This window comes from Stomoxys calcitrans, chromosome 2 (genome assembly GCF_963082655.1).
Source record: "Stomoxys calcitrans chromosome 2, idStoCalc2.1, whole genome shotgun sequence".
NCBI lineage: Eukaryota > Metazoa > Arthropoda > Insecta > Diptera > Muscidae > Stomoxys > Stomoxys calcitrans.
In genome coordinates this window covers 124,330,785-124,348,601 of record NC_081553.1, presented here as the reverse complement: position 1 = coordinate 124,348,601, position 17,817 = coordinate 124,330,785, and the positions used below count along the sequence as shown (strand labels likewise).

The 17,817-nt window shown below is 39.7% G+C and overlaps 1 protein-coding gene across 5 annotated transcripts in view; it reads left to right on the top strand.

Moving 5' to 3' along the window:
• LOC106083935 (complexin) overlaps positions 1-17,817 on the top strand; it is a 774,169-nt gene that overhangs the window by 245,732 nt on the left and 510,620 nt on the right. The window contains exon 1 of one of the 5 annotated variants that reach the window (XM_013247259.2): positions 5,159-5,229. The exons of 3 other annotated variants lie outside the window; for them this stretch is intronic. The gene's annotated coding sequence lies outside the window, so the exon portion shown is untranslated. Of the gene's footprint in view, positions 1-5,158; positions 5,230-5,305; positions 5,469-17,817 lie in introns of those variants that run through there. One more of the 5 variants, XM_013247260.2, reaches the window with a different exon arrangement.

Genomic DNA, 17,817 nt, shown 5'->3' with positions numbered 1-17,817 from the left:
GACAATGGTCCAAAACGGTTGATAGCCTGATATAGGTGTCATATGAACCGATCCCGTATTTTGACTTCTTTAGCCTGTAAAAGGCGAACTTCTTAGCAGCGCTAGACTGTGCTAAGGATTGTTCAAATCGGTTCATAAGCTGATGCAGCTGCCATATAAGTCTTTCTTGAAATTTGGCTTTTTGAGCTCCAAGAAGGCACATCTACCACTCGATTTGGCTGACATTTTGCACATAAGGTTTAGTGTGGCTTCCAACAGCCGTGCCAAGTATGGTCCAATAGGTTTTTTCACCTGATGCAGCTGCCATATAAATAGATCGACTGATTTGAATTCTCGAGCCTCTGGGGGCGCAATTATTTGGTTAAAATTTTCAACGCGGTATTGGAAATTTTTAATTTGAAGGTATGCCGTTAATAATGAAAAAGAACATCAGCTAAGTATCCACCACGACCACTCTCAACGGACCATATCCTTTTCACGAAATGTTCCATAAACAAATCGCAACGTGGCTGGACTTGTAGTCGATAGCCTCACGAATTCTATCCTTGAGGTTTTGAATCGACGTTGGGCGGTTGGTGTACACCTTATCTTTTACCTGGCCCCAAAGGAAGAACTAGCAAAGCGTTAAATCACCTTTTCTAGGTATAACACTTCTTGGAAAATTTTCCCGTAAAAGAGCAATGGTTTCGTTACTTGTGTGGCAGGTAAACCGTTTTGCTGAAATTAAATGCTGTCCAGATTACTACCATTTGACTGCGACCATAAAAAAATTCTTAAAACATCTCGTGATATCGCAATCCATTCACAGTAATTGTTGATTCAACCTCATTTTCGAAAAAGTGGGATCCAATGACCTCGCCGGTTCAAAACAGTCACACGTTGAGGATGGATAGGCTTCTCAACAAAAACACCGAAGTGGAAATGGGAATCATTAGTCAAGTTGATTTTTCAATTTCAATGCAAACTGTGACTGCAAGTCTTCCCCCATTTTTGGAGTGATGGAGTTTGATGTTTTTTTGGAGTTTAATGTTTTCAATGCGTTGTTGAAGCATGTACCCCCACCGGGGGAAAGGTCGTTATTTTGTCGTTCCGTTTAAAATACTCCGAAATATGTGTCTAAGACCCCATAACAAGTATATCTATTCTTGATCGTCTTGACATTTTAAGTCGATCTAGCCACGTCCGTCCGTCCGTCTGTCTGTCGACAGGCGCTTAAAATTTTGCCCAAATACTTTTCATTCTTGTAGGTCGGTTGGAAATATAACTGAGCGAAATCGGTCCATGTTTTGATATAACTGTCATATAAACCGATCTCGGGTCTTGACGTCTTGAGCCTCTAGAGGACCCAATTCTTATCCGATTTGGATGAAATTTTGCACCTAGTTTTTTGGCATTACTTCCAACAACTGTGTTAAGTACGGTTAAAATCGGTTTATAACTTGATATAGCTGCATATAAGCCATCTACTTGTCAAATGCCATAAAATAAGTCGTGGTTTTTCCTTCTCGTGTAAAGTAACAAGAAATCAAGTTTGGCCCTTTCCATATTAAGGCATCGATATATACTTTATGGGGTCGCATATCAATATTTCGAGCAGTAATAAACGGAATGAATAGATTAGTATACCTCTTCTTATGGTATATTAATACCATAATATACCTCTTCAAATTAAATAGAAAATAGGCAGAGTGATCCTGTTAGACTCCAATTGGTCCGGCAGCTTCTTGATGGGGCTCTAAAGTTTATTTGTGGTTCGAATTCCAAAATGTGTTATTCACTAGAGAGCACTCAATATCCATACAAAACATTCCGCTTGGGGTCTACAATATCTCTCCTGGTTTCGTTATATTTGACTAGCATGTCCCCCTATGACACTGAACGCCTGGGTTCGAATTCTGGCAGGAACATCAGAAAAGACCTTAAAATGTTGCATATGATATCTTTAGCACCTTAGCTCTAACCAATAAAATCTTCAAAGATATATCTCTAACCCTACTTCACGGCAGACTTTATACTAGTTTTTTTTACACCCACGACCGTAGGATAGGGGGTATATTCATTTAGTCATTCCGTTTGCAAGACATTTCTAAGACGATTTAACGATGCCCGTGTGTCTGTCCGTCTAAACGTCTATCCTTCTGTCCGTCCATCTGTTGTAATCTCTCTACAGCCTTCAAAAATTGAAGGATACGTCTTTTTGACGCACGCTGGTTAAGTTCTTGAACAGACCAAATCGGACCATATTTGGATATAGCTGCGATATAGACCGATTTTTCGATAAAGGGTCTAATGCCCATAAGTGCTTTATTTTTTCCCTATTTCGCTGAAATTTGAAACAGTGCGTAGTTTAAGGCTTCCCGACATCTGACCCAAATATGGTTCAGATCGCAATATATTTAGATATAGCTGCCATATGGACCAATTTCCCGATAAAGGGTCTGAAGCCCATAAAAGCTTTATTTATTACCCAATTTCGCTGAAATTGAAAATAGTAGGTTATTTAAAGCCTCCCAACTTCTGATATAAATATAGATCAGATCGGACTATATTTAGATATAGCTTCCATATAGACCGATCTCCCGATAAAGGGTCTGAAGGGCATAAAAGCTTTATTTATTACCCGATTTTGCTGAAATTTAAAATGGTAGGTCATTTTAAGCCTACCAACATCTGGTTTAAATATAGTTCATATCGGACTATATTTTGATATAGCTGCCATGGAGACCGATCTCCCGATAAAGGGTCTGAAGCCCAAAAAAGCTTAATTTATTAACCGATTTTGATGAAATTTAAATCAGTGGGTTATTTTAAGCCTCCTGACATCTGACCTAAATATGGATTAGATCGGTCCATATTTAGATATAGCTGCCATATTGACCGATCTACGAAAAAGTGTCTGAAGCCAATAAAAGCTTTATTTATTACCCGATTTCGCTGAAATTAAAAATAGTGGGTTATTTTATGCCTCCCAATATCTGATCTAAATATGGTTCAGATCGGACTATGTTTAGATGTAGCTGCCGTATAGACCGATCTCCCGATAAAGGTTCTGAAGGGCATAAAAGCTTAATTTTTTATCTGATTTCGCTGAAATTTGGAACAGTGAGTAGGTTAAGGCCTTAAATATGATTCGGATCGGACTATGTTTAGATATATCTGCCATATAGACCGATCTGCCGATAAGGGGACTGAAGCCCATAAAAGCATTATTTATTACGCGATTTCGCTGAAATTTGAAACAGTGAGTTTTTATGAGCCTCACGATATCCGACCTTAAAATGGTTCAGATCGGATCGGATATAATTGGATATATCTGCCAGATCAATATTTTGTTGTACAAAATTAAATTGTGTCATTTATATTAGAACACTCAATGTCCGTGCCGAATTTTTGTGCTTAAGTTATCCAATTTTCACCGGATTGTGAAGAAATGGAGTTTATATATATACTCGAGGTGGTGGGTATCCAAAGTTCGGCCCGGCCGAACTTAATGCCTTTTTACTTGTTTTCGGTTCTGTGTGACACTGTGCGACAATTGCCATACATTTTTTTTCAGACCTAATTCCGAATTGAAAACGGCCCTTGACTGTCGCAGTTCTGTCAATGAGATGGCTTCAACTGTTCTGGGTGCCGGGCCATAGAGTTATGCCATGGAATTGTAGAAAAGAGGAACTTGCGAGACTAGGAATTATCTTAACATTCCAGAGCAACTGGAGTCTGTGGGTATGGCTCTAGCAACATGTAAGCTAAGTCTTCAATGGAAGGTCCTTTCTTTCTTTATAAACCTACCTGATATAGCAGATGTGACCATGCGCATGTTAGGGTTTTTTTAAGTGATCTGGATGGTTCAACGTTAGAAACTAGAAGGCATCTTCCTTCTCCTGTTCATATGGCATCGCAATGGACGAAAATGACTAAGTGAGTCTGATGACAGGCCGTCGCTTAAACCTAAACAACGTTAACGTTTTTAAAAACAAAATTTGCCTCTCATAAATCACTTTTGTCATCAGTCATAGACCAAAAACTACAAATTGTTTCTTTAGTTTTTTTTTGTGTGCCTCAGACAACTAAATGGTATTTTGGGGGGTTACTAAGGTTAGCCAAACATATTTCCCTGTGCAGTGTTAAATGGTACAAATCATAAGCCCAAACTTTGTACCCTAAGATTCTGTGTATTCACATCTTTAGGCGAAATAAATTGAATGTGGGTATTTTTAAATTCGATACGGCCTTAACTTTTAACACTGTTTACTTTGGTCTCTTCAAGGCCCAAGAGGTTTGATGCAAACACAAAACATGCCGCTCACGCTAAAATCCAATTCGCATTTCTCAATAAAGGAAGTTTTCTTTTTGGCTTGTGTACGTCCCTCTTCTTCTTGTTGTTCGCTCTGGTCCTTCCACTTTCTACGATTAGCATGTTTTTACGATTTTTGGCCAACAGTGAATGGAACGTGGAAAGAAACAAGAAAAAACAAAATACCGAATTTTTGTTGTGGGCTATCACGAGAGAAAGGGAAGTAGCAAAGAGAAAAAAGAAAAACCAACTTTTCCACAACACCCCCGGTTGGTCGGTGAAGAAGCGATGTTTGCCCTTTTTCCAATGAAAACCTGAAAAAAGCTCCCAAAACCCCCCCACACCATCTTTAGAGAACATCACAGAGAACCGCACGGCACAGCACCGCACCGCATAACAAAAGAAAAACACTCTGATACACTGTTACAAATTGCTGTGAGCGTGTTTTGTGAGTGTCACACTCACACACACACACACACCCACATCTATTCATACGCATACACACTCAGCCATAGAAGAATATCCCCAAAAATAAGGGTAAGAGAATAGAATCTCTTTTTGGTTCAAAACATTTATGCTTGGTACTGCCACATACAGCACAGTTATTTATATGAGAGAGTGTATGTGTGTGTGTGTGTGTGTGTGTGTGTGAGTAAAAGTGTCAGCGTGTGTGAGTGTTCATTGCCGAAAAGGAAACAAACCGAAAAAAGAAAAACAACTATAACATCAGCACAAATGATAGAAGCAGTAGTAGCAGCGCCTGTAAGCAGCGCTAGAACTGTAGCAACGAAAGAAGGTCAGAAGAGTCATACACTGACACAGTTAGTATTCTGCTAGACAGCGTGGAAGCAGCAAGCATTAGTGCCACCAGTATAAGTAACATTGCATAACGTATAGGATTACGTTCGCTGGCATTTCTATTCCAAAATCGTAACGTAATAATAGTGGCGAAAAAGCTCACCCATACACACACACACACACACATATACACACACTCACGCTACAGCCTCAATCTGCTCACATACGTTCAGATAGAAGGCACGGCACACTATGCTCGCACTGAACGCTTGCAAATAAATCGAAATAAAATACTTCCAAAAACCTCCTACACACAAAAAGGACTAAGCTCCGACGAACCCAACCAAACACCTCATACAATTTCATGTGAATTTATGTGAGTTTTTAAATTAAAAAAAAATCGTAACGAAGAAAATTGTTTGTTGTTATTGCTACGGGTTGCCAGCCAACCAACCTGGCAAGTGTTAATAAATAATGGATTTACCCCAGCCCCCCTCATCCCAAAATCTGCCTTTAAATTAAAGAAAACTTCAGCAGTATTAAACAGTCCACGCACATAAATAAAAGAAGGAAAAAAAATACTTAAAGTCTCGTGAATCACAAAGTGACGTAAAGCAAGTAAATTCGAATGAATGAAGCAACGAATTGACGTGGTTGTTTCCCCACCGCTGGTTTCTCTTTCCCTTCGCTCATCTTTTGTTCGCCTCAGTTTGACGAACAAACCCCCAAAGTGTTATTAAATAATTGAACAAATACCCAAAATGATGGCCGCCGTCACATTGGTGAAATATGAAGTCTTTAAGCCAAGAGGCAAAAAGTGAATTACGATAATTCGTGGGGTGCATGTGTATTTTTTTTTGTTGTTGTTAAAGACCAAAAAAATCAATCACATCCTATGAGTATATTGAAAATATAGAATAATTGATAAAGTTTATTTCGTCCTAAAGTTGAAAATTTTCAAGTCAGCTGTTTAAACTCTCTTCAGATTTGAAAAGTCAAACAATGAAATGTTTTAAGGGTTATACAACAAAAAATTATTAATTGGCGAAATGTGATATGAAATTGCACAGGATTCCAATGCAAAGTTCAAAGTTCATACTTAATTTCCAAAGAAATTTAGAAACTATAAAATCATAAAATATGTTAAGGACATTTTTTGCATGTTTTTTCATCAAACTAAAGGACCTGTTATTTATTTTCAAAATTAAACTTTTGCTATTAGTAAATTACAAATATATTACAAAAAATACATGTGGGTTAAAGTAAAAAAAAAAATTGCCTTTGCCATGCTTTGCCAAATTCCTAAATCAGCTGTTAAAAGCTATTGATTCCATTATTAAACAAGTAAAAAGGCGTTAAGTTCGGCTGGGCCGAACTTTGGATACCCAACACCTCTGGTATATATGTAAACCACCTTTCATCAAAATCCGGTGAAAATTGCATACCTTATATCCCATAGCAGTTATATCGAAATATGTTGCGATTTGGACGAAATACTAATAAGTACAAGTCCTTGTTCAATTGTGTATACCAAAATATTGGCGTTTTTAGTAGCTATATCTAGAAATAAACCGATCTGAACTGTATAAGATACGGATTTCCAAAAATCCTAACATAAGTCACTGTGTCGAATTTCAGTGACATCGGATTATAAATGCGCCTTTTAAGGACCACAAACCTTAAATCGAGAGATCGGTATATATGGCACCTATGTCCAAATCTAAACCGATCAGGGCCAAATTGAGGAAGGACGTTGAAGAGCCTAACACAACTCACTGTCCCAAATTTCAGCGACATCGGACAATAAATGCGCCTTTTAAGGACCCAAAACCTTAAATCGAGAGATCGGTCTATAAGGCAACTATATCCAAATCTGGACCGATCTGGGCCAAATTGAAGAAAGATGTCGAAGGGCCATAAGCAACTTACTGTACCAAATTTCAGCAAAATCGCATAATAAATGTGGCTTTTATGGGCCTAAGACCCTAAATCTGAGGATCGGTCTATATGACAGCTATATTCAAATCTGGACCGATCTGGGCCAAATCGAGGAAGGACGTTAAAGAGCCCAACACAGCTCACTGTCTAAAATTTCAGCGATATCGGACAATAAATGCGCCTTTTATGGTCCCACAACCTAAAACCGAGAGATCGGTCTGTATGACAGCTATATCCAAATATGGACCTATCTGTGCCATATTGCAGAAGTATGTCAAGGGGCTTAACTTAATTCACTGTCCCAAATTTCAGCGACATCGGACAATAAATGCGCCTTTTATGGGCCCAAAACCTTAAATCGAGAGATCGGTCTATATAGCACCTATATCCAAATCTGAACCGATCAGGGCCAAATTAAAGAAGGATGTTGAGAGGCCTAAGGCAACTTACTGTCCCAAATTTCAGCCAAATCGGATAATATATATGGCTTTTATGGGCCTAAGACCCTAAATCAGAGGATCGGTCTATACGGAAGCTATATTCAAATCTGAACCGATCTGGGCCAAATTGAGGAAGGACGTTAAAGAGCCCAACACAACTCACTGTCTCAAATTTCTGCGCCATCGGACAATAAATGCGCCTTTTATGGTCCCGAGAGATCGGTCTATATGGCAGCTATATCCAAATATGGACCGATCTGTGCCATATTGCAGAAGTATGTCAAGGGGCTTAACTTAACATACTGTCCCAAATTTCAGCGACATCGGACAATAAATTCGCCTTTTATGGCTTCAAAATCTGAAACCGAGAGATCGGTCTATATGGCAGCTATATCCAAATCTGAACCGATCTGGTCCAAATTCCAGAAGAATATTTTCGGTCCTAACACAACTCACTGTCCCGAATTGTGGAAAAATCGGACAATAAATTCGCCTTTTATGGCCGCAAGACTTTAAATCGTGAGATCCGCCTATATGGCAACTATATTCAAATCTAGACCGATCTGAGCCAAATTGAAAAAAGATGTCAAAGGGGCTAACACAACTTACTGTCCCAAATTTCAGCAAAATCGTATAATAAATGTGGCTTTTATGGGCCTAAGACCCTAAATCTTAGGATCGGTATATATGGCAGCTATATCCAAATCTGGACCGATCGGAGCCAAATTGACGGACAATGTCGAGGGTCCTAACGCAAATCACTGTCTCAAATTTCAGCAAAATCGGATAATAAATGTGGCTTTAATGGGCCTTAGACCCTAAATCGAAGGATCGGTCTATATGGCAGCTATATCCAAACCGGGACCGATCTGGGTCATATTGAAGAAAAATGTTGAAGGGCCTAACACAACTCACTGTCGTAAATTTCAACAAAATCGGATAATTAATGTGGCTTTTATGGGCCTGAGACCTTAAATCGGCCGATCGGTCTATATGGGGGCTGTATCAAGAAATAGTCCGATATAGCCCATCTTCGAACTTAACCTGTTTATGGACAAAAAAAAAAAAAAGAATCTGTGCAAAATTTCAGCTCAATATCTTTATTTTTGGAGACTGTAGCGTGATTTCCACAGACAGACGGACAGACGGACGGGCATGTCTAGGGTCGGAAATGGATATTTTGATGTGTTGCAAACGGAATGAGAAAATGAATATACCCCCATCTTTCGGTGGTGAATATAAAAAATTAATAAGCGTGTTCTCTAATGACAAAGGTCTTGAACGGGGGTTGTTGGCAAACCTTTATGCTGAATAAATTTATGTGTAAAGAGAAGTTTTTTATTTTTTTTCTTCTTTCTGTTCGGTTGAAATCTTAAAACAGCCTATTTTCTCTTTCATCTTTTCCTTGAGCTAAAAAATAGTCCTTAGTCTTTGGCAAGATAGAACAACTTTAATTTACTGGCCTCCCTTCCCAGCTCGTTCAGTTGACCTTTTTTGTGCAGTTGTCCATTAAAGAAAATTTGTGCTTCTTGCCGGACGTAGAATAGATGCCCAAGGGCATCTTCCTTCTGCGCATCTTTTCCAATCTCTGACGCCCAGTTCCGAGATTTCGCTCTACACTTGTGCACTTTGTCGGAGTTTTGGTCTTTGTCTTTAGGTATTCAACAGATCGTTGATGAAAATTAGAAAAAGAGAAGGAGGAACGAACAGAGCCCTGGGGTACACCTGCGGTCAATTTGTGCTCATTGGATGAGAGCCCATCTATAACGACTCGAATAGTGCGATCTCTGAGAAAGCTCGAAATAAATCGAACGAAGCCATTACGGACACCAAATTCGATAAGCTTTGATAGTTGTGCTCCCTGCCAGACCCAACAAATCCCTTGGAGATATCCAGAGACACAACCTTACTCTCACCAAACTGGTGGATTTAGAAAATCCAACGTTCCGACAGAAGTGCCATGAGGTCGACTGTAGAGCGATTTTTGCGGAGCCCATACTGTTGGTCGCAAAGAAGGCCATTAGACTGTAAATACCTCACAAGATGGTAATTAACCATGCTCTCCATGACCTTGGAGAGGGCGGAGCATATCGCAATTCGTCGATAATTCGCAGGGTTGTTTGCCTCGTCCTTCTTGGGTATTGGCTAAACGTTCGCAACCTTCCAACGCGCCGGAAAGACTCCCGCACGGTAGGCAAGATTGAAAAGGTTGCTCAATGGACGAGCGAGCGTCGAAGAACACTTGCGTAAGACAAATGTTGATATGCCATCCGGGACCGGAGATTTATTTACGTCTAGATTTTCAAGAACCCTTTTAACTCCACGAGTTCAAAAAATTATTTGGGGCATGATGTCCGATACATTTTCGATTGAGGGGAGTGGTTGATTGCTATCCGGCAGGGAAGAGTTCCCTGCAAATATATCAGCCAACAGGTTAGCCTTATCAACCGGGTCAGTGAGTGTTTGATCATCCTTAACATGAGTTGGAATAGATGAAGAACTACCCATTACTCTTTTCACGAACGACCAAAAGCTCTTACTTCCTCGTGTAGAAACAAGAACCTTAGTACGCAGACGCTGTTCTTAAAGAAATTTTTCGCGTCTAAGCACATTGGCACACGAAGATCTTGCCTGTTTGAGCAGCAGTTCAGTATTGGCATTTTTATCTAAGCACCAGTTCCAGAACAGCATCTCTGCATGTCTGGTTAAACCAACTTTTGCCGTCTGATTTAGCCGTTATAGTCTTTACTGGAATCTTGAAAACATAGTTTCCAATTAAAATGCTGAAAGAATCCATTGAGCACAGCCGAACGTGCTTTTTCGTATAAAAATATTGACCGCTTCGGGACTGGGAGAAAGCAGTACGAAGAGCAGAATACGAAGAAGATGCTGAAACGAAACAGTGATCGGAGTTACCAAGAGGTGCAAGAGTATTAACTTCATAATTTTCAGGGTGTGACGTTAAAAAAATATCAAGAATATTATTTTGGTGCTCTTGGATACATGCGATATGTGCCGGTTCGTTCACTAGTTGCGCCAAATCATTGTGCGCAGCGAAAAGCTCAACGTATTGACCCTCAGGAGTCGTATGACTCGAATGGGAAAGCCAGTAGGAGTTGTGGACATTGAAATCCCCAGCGAAAACGATTTCACTGCCCGGAAAATTCTCCAAAATATTCGTAATGGAATCAGAAAGGGCGTCAAAGCCGTTAATAGAAGCCTCCCTTTCTGAGTTTGGACTTCTGTATAAAAATCCAAAGTGCAGTATATGTGATCCAATCCCGAATTAAACCCAAAGGGAGTTAAATTCAGGATCCTATGAGTCCAGGTGTTGTCGTCTTTGGAACACTGTTGTATTTTATTGCGTTAAACTATGCTATCGTTGTCATACAGTTCGTGGTTCATACAACGCCTATGTTCTCCATTAACACAGACTGGTCCATATATTATGCGAAGGATTTTTCTCTCAAACACTCCAAGTACTTCCTCATCTGGTTAAGCGGATACCCATGCTTCGGAGCCATACAACAGCACGGGTTATATCAGAGCCTTGTATAATGTAATTTTCGTTTGTTGAGAGGAGGCTTTACTTCGCATCTGCTTGTTCAGTCCAAAGTAGCAGCTATTAGCCAATATTATGCTTCGTTTTATTTCAAAACCGGTGTCATTTGTTTCGGTTACGGCGATACCGAATAAGATAAAGTTGCTGACTATCTCAATGTTTAGGTTCCCAACTTTCTCCATTTTCTTTATCTGCTCGGCTTTACAGGGCTTTGTGGGAGTTAATATCATACACTTTGCCCTATCTCCATATACTATCAAACCCACTTTCTTTAATTCTCTTTCGCTACTTTTAAAGGCTGCAATCGCTTCTCCGGTGAGCGACACCTAATATTGTTGTCGCCGGCATAGGCGAGAAGCACATATTCTCTTGTGAATACTGTGCCATGCCTATACACACCTGCTTCTCGTATAATTTCCTCCAGTAGGATATTAAAGAAATCGCACGATAAGCTGTCTTCTGTTTGAAACCTTGTTTGGAATTGAATGGTTCGGAGAGATTCTTACTGAGGAACAACATGTTCCAGCAAGAGTCATTCTGCAGAGTCTTCATAATTTTGCAGGAATACTAAACTCAGACAAGGCTTGAAATACCTTTGAACGTATAGGGCTGTCGAAGGCGGCTTTGTAGTCAACGAATAGTTGATGGGTGTTGAATTATCCTTCTCGGTTCTTTTCCGGTATTTTGCCCTGTGGAAATATCTGGTCTATGGTGAATTTACCAGGTCTAAAGTCACTCTGATAGGGCCCAATTATTTTGTTGATTTTAAACTTTAAATCTTTTACACAGTACGCTCGAGAGTATCTTGTGTGCGGTGGGGAGGAGACTTATTCCTTTGTAGTTGGCACATACCTTCTTGTCCCCTATCTTGTGAGCGAGACATTGTATGCAGAGGTTCTAATCACCTGGTATGCGTTCTTCTAGCCAGATTTCGTAGCGTGCCGCCATCTGTCTTAAATTGTTCAGCCGGCAACCCATCGGTTCCTGCTGCCTTATTGTTTTTATACCCTCCCCAAATAGGATAAGGGTATACTAATTTTGTCATTCCGTTTGTAACACCTTGAAATATTCGTCTTAGACCCCATTAAGTTTACGTATACCTGTTAGTATTGACATTTTATATCGGCGCTTCAAATTTTGCAAAAAGACTCAAGGATACCTGAGATAAACCTTATGGTCGAGTGCGAGGCACTGCTGCCAGCGACACACTCTTGTATTGACGGAACCCTAGTATTGTAATCTGGAAGGTCATGTTACACGGATGGATCAAAGCTAGAGAACAGAGTGGGTCTGGGGATCTACATTGAGAACCCAGAGACTGAGATCTGTTTTAGACTGCCTGACCATAATACGGTCCTGCAGGCAAAGATTCGGGAGATCACGGAATTCAGGAGGTGGTGTTGTGCTAACGCAAGGACGTCGAGTGTGAACATCTTTACGAACAGTAAAATGGCCATAAGGGCAATAACAACCAGGACAGTACGGTCACGAACAGTCCTGCATTGTAAGAGGAGACCGTTTGGGTGCCGGTCCATAACAGAGTAAGGGGGAATGAAAGAGCAGACGATTTGATGGTGAAGGCCAGATAACCTTCGTCTATAAACTTGGTTATCCCGAAGACTTTCGGGTCGACGTAGTCGAATTTAAGAGCGTGGGAGATGAATGAATGCTAGGACGACGAAAATCCTATGAGGGGTTACGATCCTGAGAAGACGAGGCTATTACTGAAAAGAAGTAAAAAGGAGGTCCGTATAGCTATTGTATCATAACGGGATACGCAGGACTACGAGCTACTTAAGTAAAATCGGTGCGGCAAGTGGTGGGTACACAATACCATACATGAACCAACTTTGGGGCAAGGCCTAGAAAACAATAAAGGATTTTATAAGTAGCACTATACGTTGGGGGAATACTAACTTCATTATTCCGTTTGTAACACACCAAAATATTGAACTGAGACCCAATAAATAAATATATATATATATATATATATATATATATATATATATATATATATATATATATATATATATATATATATATATATATATATATATATATATATATATATATATATATATATATATATATATATATATATATATATATATATATATATATATATATATATATATATATATATATTGATATCTTGGCATTCTAAGTTAATTTGTCTGTCTGTCGTTCAGTCTGCCTGTCGAAAGCACCTAACTTTCGAACTTTGATTGTAAATGGGCCTTCTTTTCATATATCTGACATATTAACCGATCTCGTGCGTCTTATAAACTGCCGTTTTCCCGTCTGAGAAGATACTTATGCCAATCATTGTTATGAGATTATGTCTTAGACGTTTTACCATTTCTCTGATTGCAAGGATTCCCGCTTGATACATACTGCAGTGGTCGGGTAACCTTCTCGATGTGACCAGTTCTAGTTTTTCAGAGTACACCCCAAAGCCCACCCGGTCTTCTTGTTTGGAACCGTTCCTATAGGAGTCTGTGTAATTTCTATAACCAGGAATATTGAAGTTCCAATGGGTTCTATCATGAAGAATGGTACACTACTTTTTATCAGAAAGCGGCTCAGGTAGGGTGTAATCCACACTGGCTGGTACATCGCACATTGTATCAAGAATAACACAGTGTCCGTAGCCGCCACATGACCAAAGAGAAAGAGCTCTTAGCCTCACAGCAGTGGTCGCAGCAATTTGCCTAGCCACAATGTCCAGAGGCATTAGATGTAGCATTAAATTCAGCGTATCATATGATGTCGTCCTCAGTTCGGATTTGATGCCATCCTTTGGTAGCCGGTGGACTTTTCGCGGGCCGTACACCAGACACCAACACCATATAGCATTATAGCTCTGACAACTGCAGTACATACCCGGTGCATGACGTAGACCACGCGTCATGCACGGGGTATGTACTGCAGTTGTCAGAGCTATAATGCTATATGGTGTTGGTGTTTGGTGTATGGCCCGCCAAAAGTCCACCGATTATCCCCGATCCCCCAACTTTTGCCAATGGCCCTCTTGCAGGTGTATACGGCAAGAGTTGCTTTTCTTGCCCTTTCCAAAATGTTGGATTTGAAGTTCAATTTCCTGTCCAGCAAAACATCGAGGTATTTTGCGCGTTCTGTAAATGTAATATTCTATCCTCCCAAGGAGACAGGTGCCACTGTAGGCAACTTGTATCTACTGCTGAAAAGAATTACTTCTGTCTTGTGCGGATTTACGCATAAACCACTTTCGGTACTCCAATTCGCTGTCGCATGTGGAGGTTTCCGAAGTATATCTCTAAGAGTGCTGCTAAACTTTCCCCTAACCAAGCGACCAGTTTTACACCTTTTTCCTCTAGAGACAATAATATATTGTTAATGGTTATGCTCCATAGTGGAGGAGACTGTACACCTCTTTATGGTGTTCCATTACTGACCATTGCTGACCCATCTTTTTGGACCTAGAAAGTCCAACCTCTTCATTAATGACGTCCTTTTTACATTGTTGATAGCACTTTCAATGGCAACGAATGCTACCATTTTAGATTCCTTGACAGCGAGAGAATGCTCTATTTAGCCGACTAGGTCGTGAAGGGGTTTTCCAAGCTCGCTACCAAGTCTGAAATTGGTGCGTTTACATTTTAATGTGGCACCTTTAAATTGTAGGCAAATTTTATGCGTCGTTATTTTTTTATTTATTCACTTCAGCATGTTGTTCATCTTTGAAATTAATAAATAGGAAGACTTAACCCAAATAGTTTATTTCCTAAAGCTCTGTTATAACTACTATTTATGTATTACGACTATTCGAAATGCGATAAATTCCAAATATAAATGAAAGTAAGAAATATTTGCTCTCATTCTTTTCTTCCTGTATTCCCAAATTCCTGAGTCAGCTGATTTTTATATTTTCTTTTATTCTCTCCTTTAGATGAGAAAATAGCTCCATTTCCAAGACCTTTTTGTTATCAGCTTATAAAAGCAGTTAGGCACGTGGAAAGCGCTCATGAGAAACAATCCCTAAGCACACACTTACACACACACAAGCAAAGGAAGCCTTAGTCCTTTTACCACAAGCCATGGGGTAGTTTTTGTTTCACTCGCTGACACACACACACACACTGGCATGCTCATGTACCATGCAAAATAAATGGCATAGTGCCATGGGGCAAGTTTATAATGTACACGAAGAAAATAAAACTCAGCTTAAAGTTTATCTTAACATGTGATTTAATTTGGATATATAAACACTTAAACTAATTTAAATGTATAAGTAAATAATGTCCTCACATTATTTTCCAACTTTTAAACAGGGCATGAAAATTCATAGCATGTGCTAAAGTTTAGTAGCTAAACTATAGTAGCAAGACGCTAATGTTAAACTTGAACTGAACTTTGTTGACCGGCATATGTGCACTTTAAGTACCAAATTTTTTCCAAATCAGTTAAAAACTTTGACTTCTAGAAGCCGTAGAAGAGTGGAGATCGGTATATATGGGAGCTATATCAGAGCGATTTGGCCTATAATTACCATGGATTTTGAAAGTCATAACAACACACGTGGAAAATTTCAGTGAAATCTGGCAAAAACAAATACTTCTAGGGATCGTGGGAGACTAATCAGGAGATCGCTTTATACGGCAGGTGTGTCAGGCTATTAAGCGATGCTTACCAATACTATTGGAGATCATAACAAAACACTCATTGCAAAATATCAGCCAAATCGGATAACAATTCAACTTTTATGGGTTCAAAAAATCAAATTAAGGGCTATTTTATATGGGAGCTATATCCAAATATGAACCAATTTGGTATCCATCGACCTGCACATATACTAAATATTAACGAAGGCCGTTGAAGATTGCAAATGGATCATATCGGTTCAGATTTAGATATAGCTCCCATAAAAACCGATCTCCCGATTGGACTTCTTGAGCCCTTACAAGTCGCGATTTTCATCCGATTTGGCTGATATTTTGCACATAGTGTTCTGCTATGACTTCCAACAACTGTGCCGAGTACGGTAGAATCCTCACTTCATTTCGCCCACAAAGTGGCTGTCTAATTTGCCAGATGCCTTGCCAGATGATTATAGCCTCCACCATAGGATGGGAGTATACTAATTTCATCATTCTGTTTTTAACTACTCGAAATATTCGTATGAGACCCCATGAGGCATATATAATCTTGATCGTCTCGACATTTTATGTCAATCTAGCCATGTCCGTCCGTCTGTTTGCCTATCCGTCCGTCCGTCCGTCTGTCCGTCCGTCCGTCTTTCCATCTGTCCGTCTGTCCGTCCGTCTGTCGAAAGCACGCTAACTTCCGAAGGAGTAAAGCTAGCCGCTTGAAATTTTGCACAAATACTTCATATTAGTGTAGGTCGGTTGGTATTGTAAATGGTCCATGTTTTGATATAGCTGCCATATAAACCGATTTTGGGTCTTGACTTCTTGAGCCTCTAGAGTGCGCAATTCTTATCCGATTGGGATGAAATTTTGCACGATGTGTTTTGTTATGATATCCAACAACTGTGCTAAGTATGGTTTAAATCGGTTTATAACCTGATATAGCTGCCATATAAACCGATCTTGGGTCTTGACTTCTTGAGCCTCTAGCGTGCGCAATTCTTATCCGATTTGAATGAAATTTTGCACGACGTGTTTTGGTATGATATCCAACAACTGTGCTAAGTATGGTTCAAATCGGTTTATAACCTGATATAGCTGCCATATAAACCGATCTGGGGTCTTGACTTCTTGAGCCTCTAGAGGGCGCAATTCTTATCCAATTTGAATGAATTTTGGCACGTAGTATTTTGTTATGATATCCAACAACTGTGCCAAGTATGGTTCAATCGGTTCATAACCTGATATAGCTGCCATATCAACCGATCTGGGGTCTTGACTTCTTGAGCCTCTAGAGTGCGCAATTCTTATCCAATTTGAATGAATTTTGGCACGTAGTATTTTGTTATGATATCCAACAACTGTGCCAAATATGGTTCAAATCGGTTCATAACCTGATATAGCTGTCATATAAACAGATCTGGGGACTTAAATTCTTGAGCTTCTAGAGGGCGCAATTTCTATCCGATTTGGCTGAAATCAAATAAAGTACAAGTCGGTTCATAACCTGATATAGCTGCCATATAAACCGATCTGGGATCTTGACTTCTTGAGCCTCTAGAGGTCGCAATTATTATCCGATTTGCCTGAAATTTTGTGCGACGGATTCTCTCATGACCATTAAAATACCTGTTTATTATGGTCTGAATCGGTCTATAGCCCGATACAGCTCCCATATAAATCGATCTCTCTATTTTACTTCTTGAGCCCACAAAGGGCGCAATTCTTATTCGAATTGGCTGACATTTTACACAGGTCTCCAACATATAATTTAATTGTAGTCCAAACCGGACCATATCTTGATATCGCTCTAATAACAGAGCAAATCTTTTCTTATATCCTTTTTTTTTGCCTAAGAAGAGATGCCGGGAAAAGAACTCGACAAATGCGATCCATGGTGGAGGGTATATAAGATTCGGCCCGGCCGAACTTAGCACGCTTTTACTTGTTTTGCCTAAGAAGAGATGCCGGAAAAGAACTCGACAAATGCGATCCATGGTGGAGGGTATATAAGATTCGGCCCGGCCAAACATAGCACGCTTTTACTTGTTTCGGTATTTTAGAGAGCATGGTAAGAATTAAGAACCCACCACCATAGATTCTGCTAAAATATGGGTGTTATATAAGTACACAATATGTAAGATTTCAGGCAAATCGGAC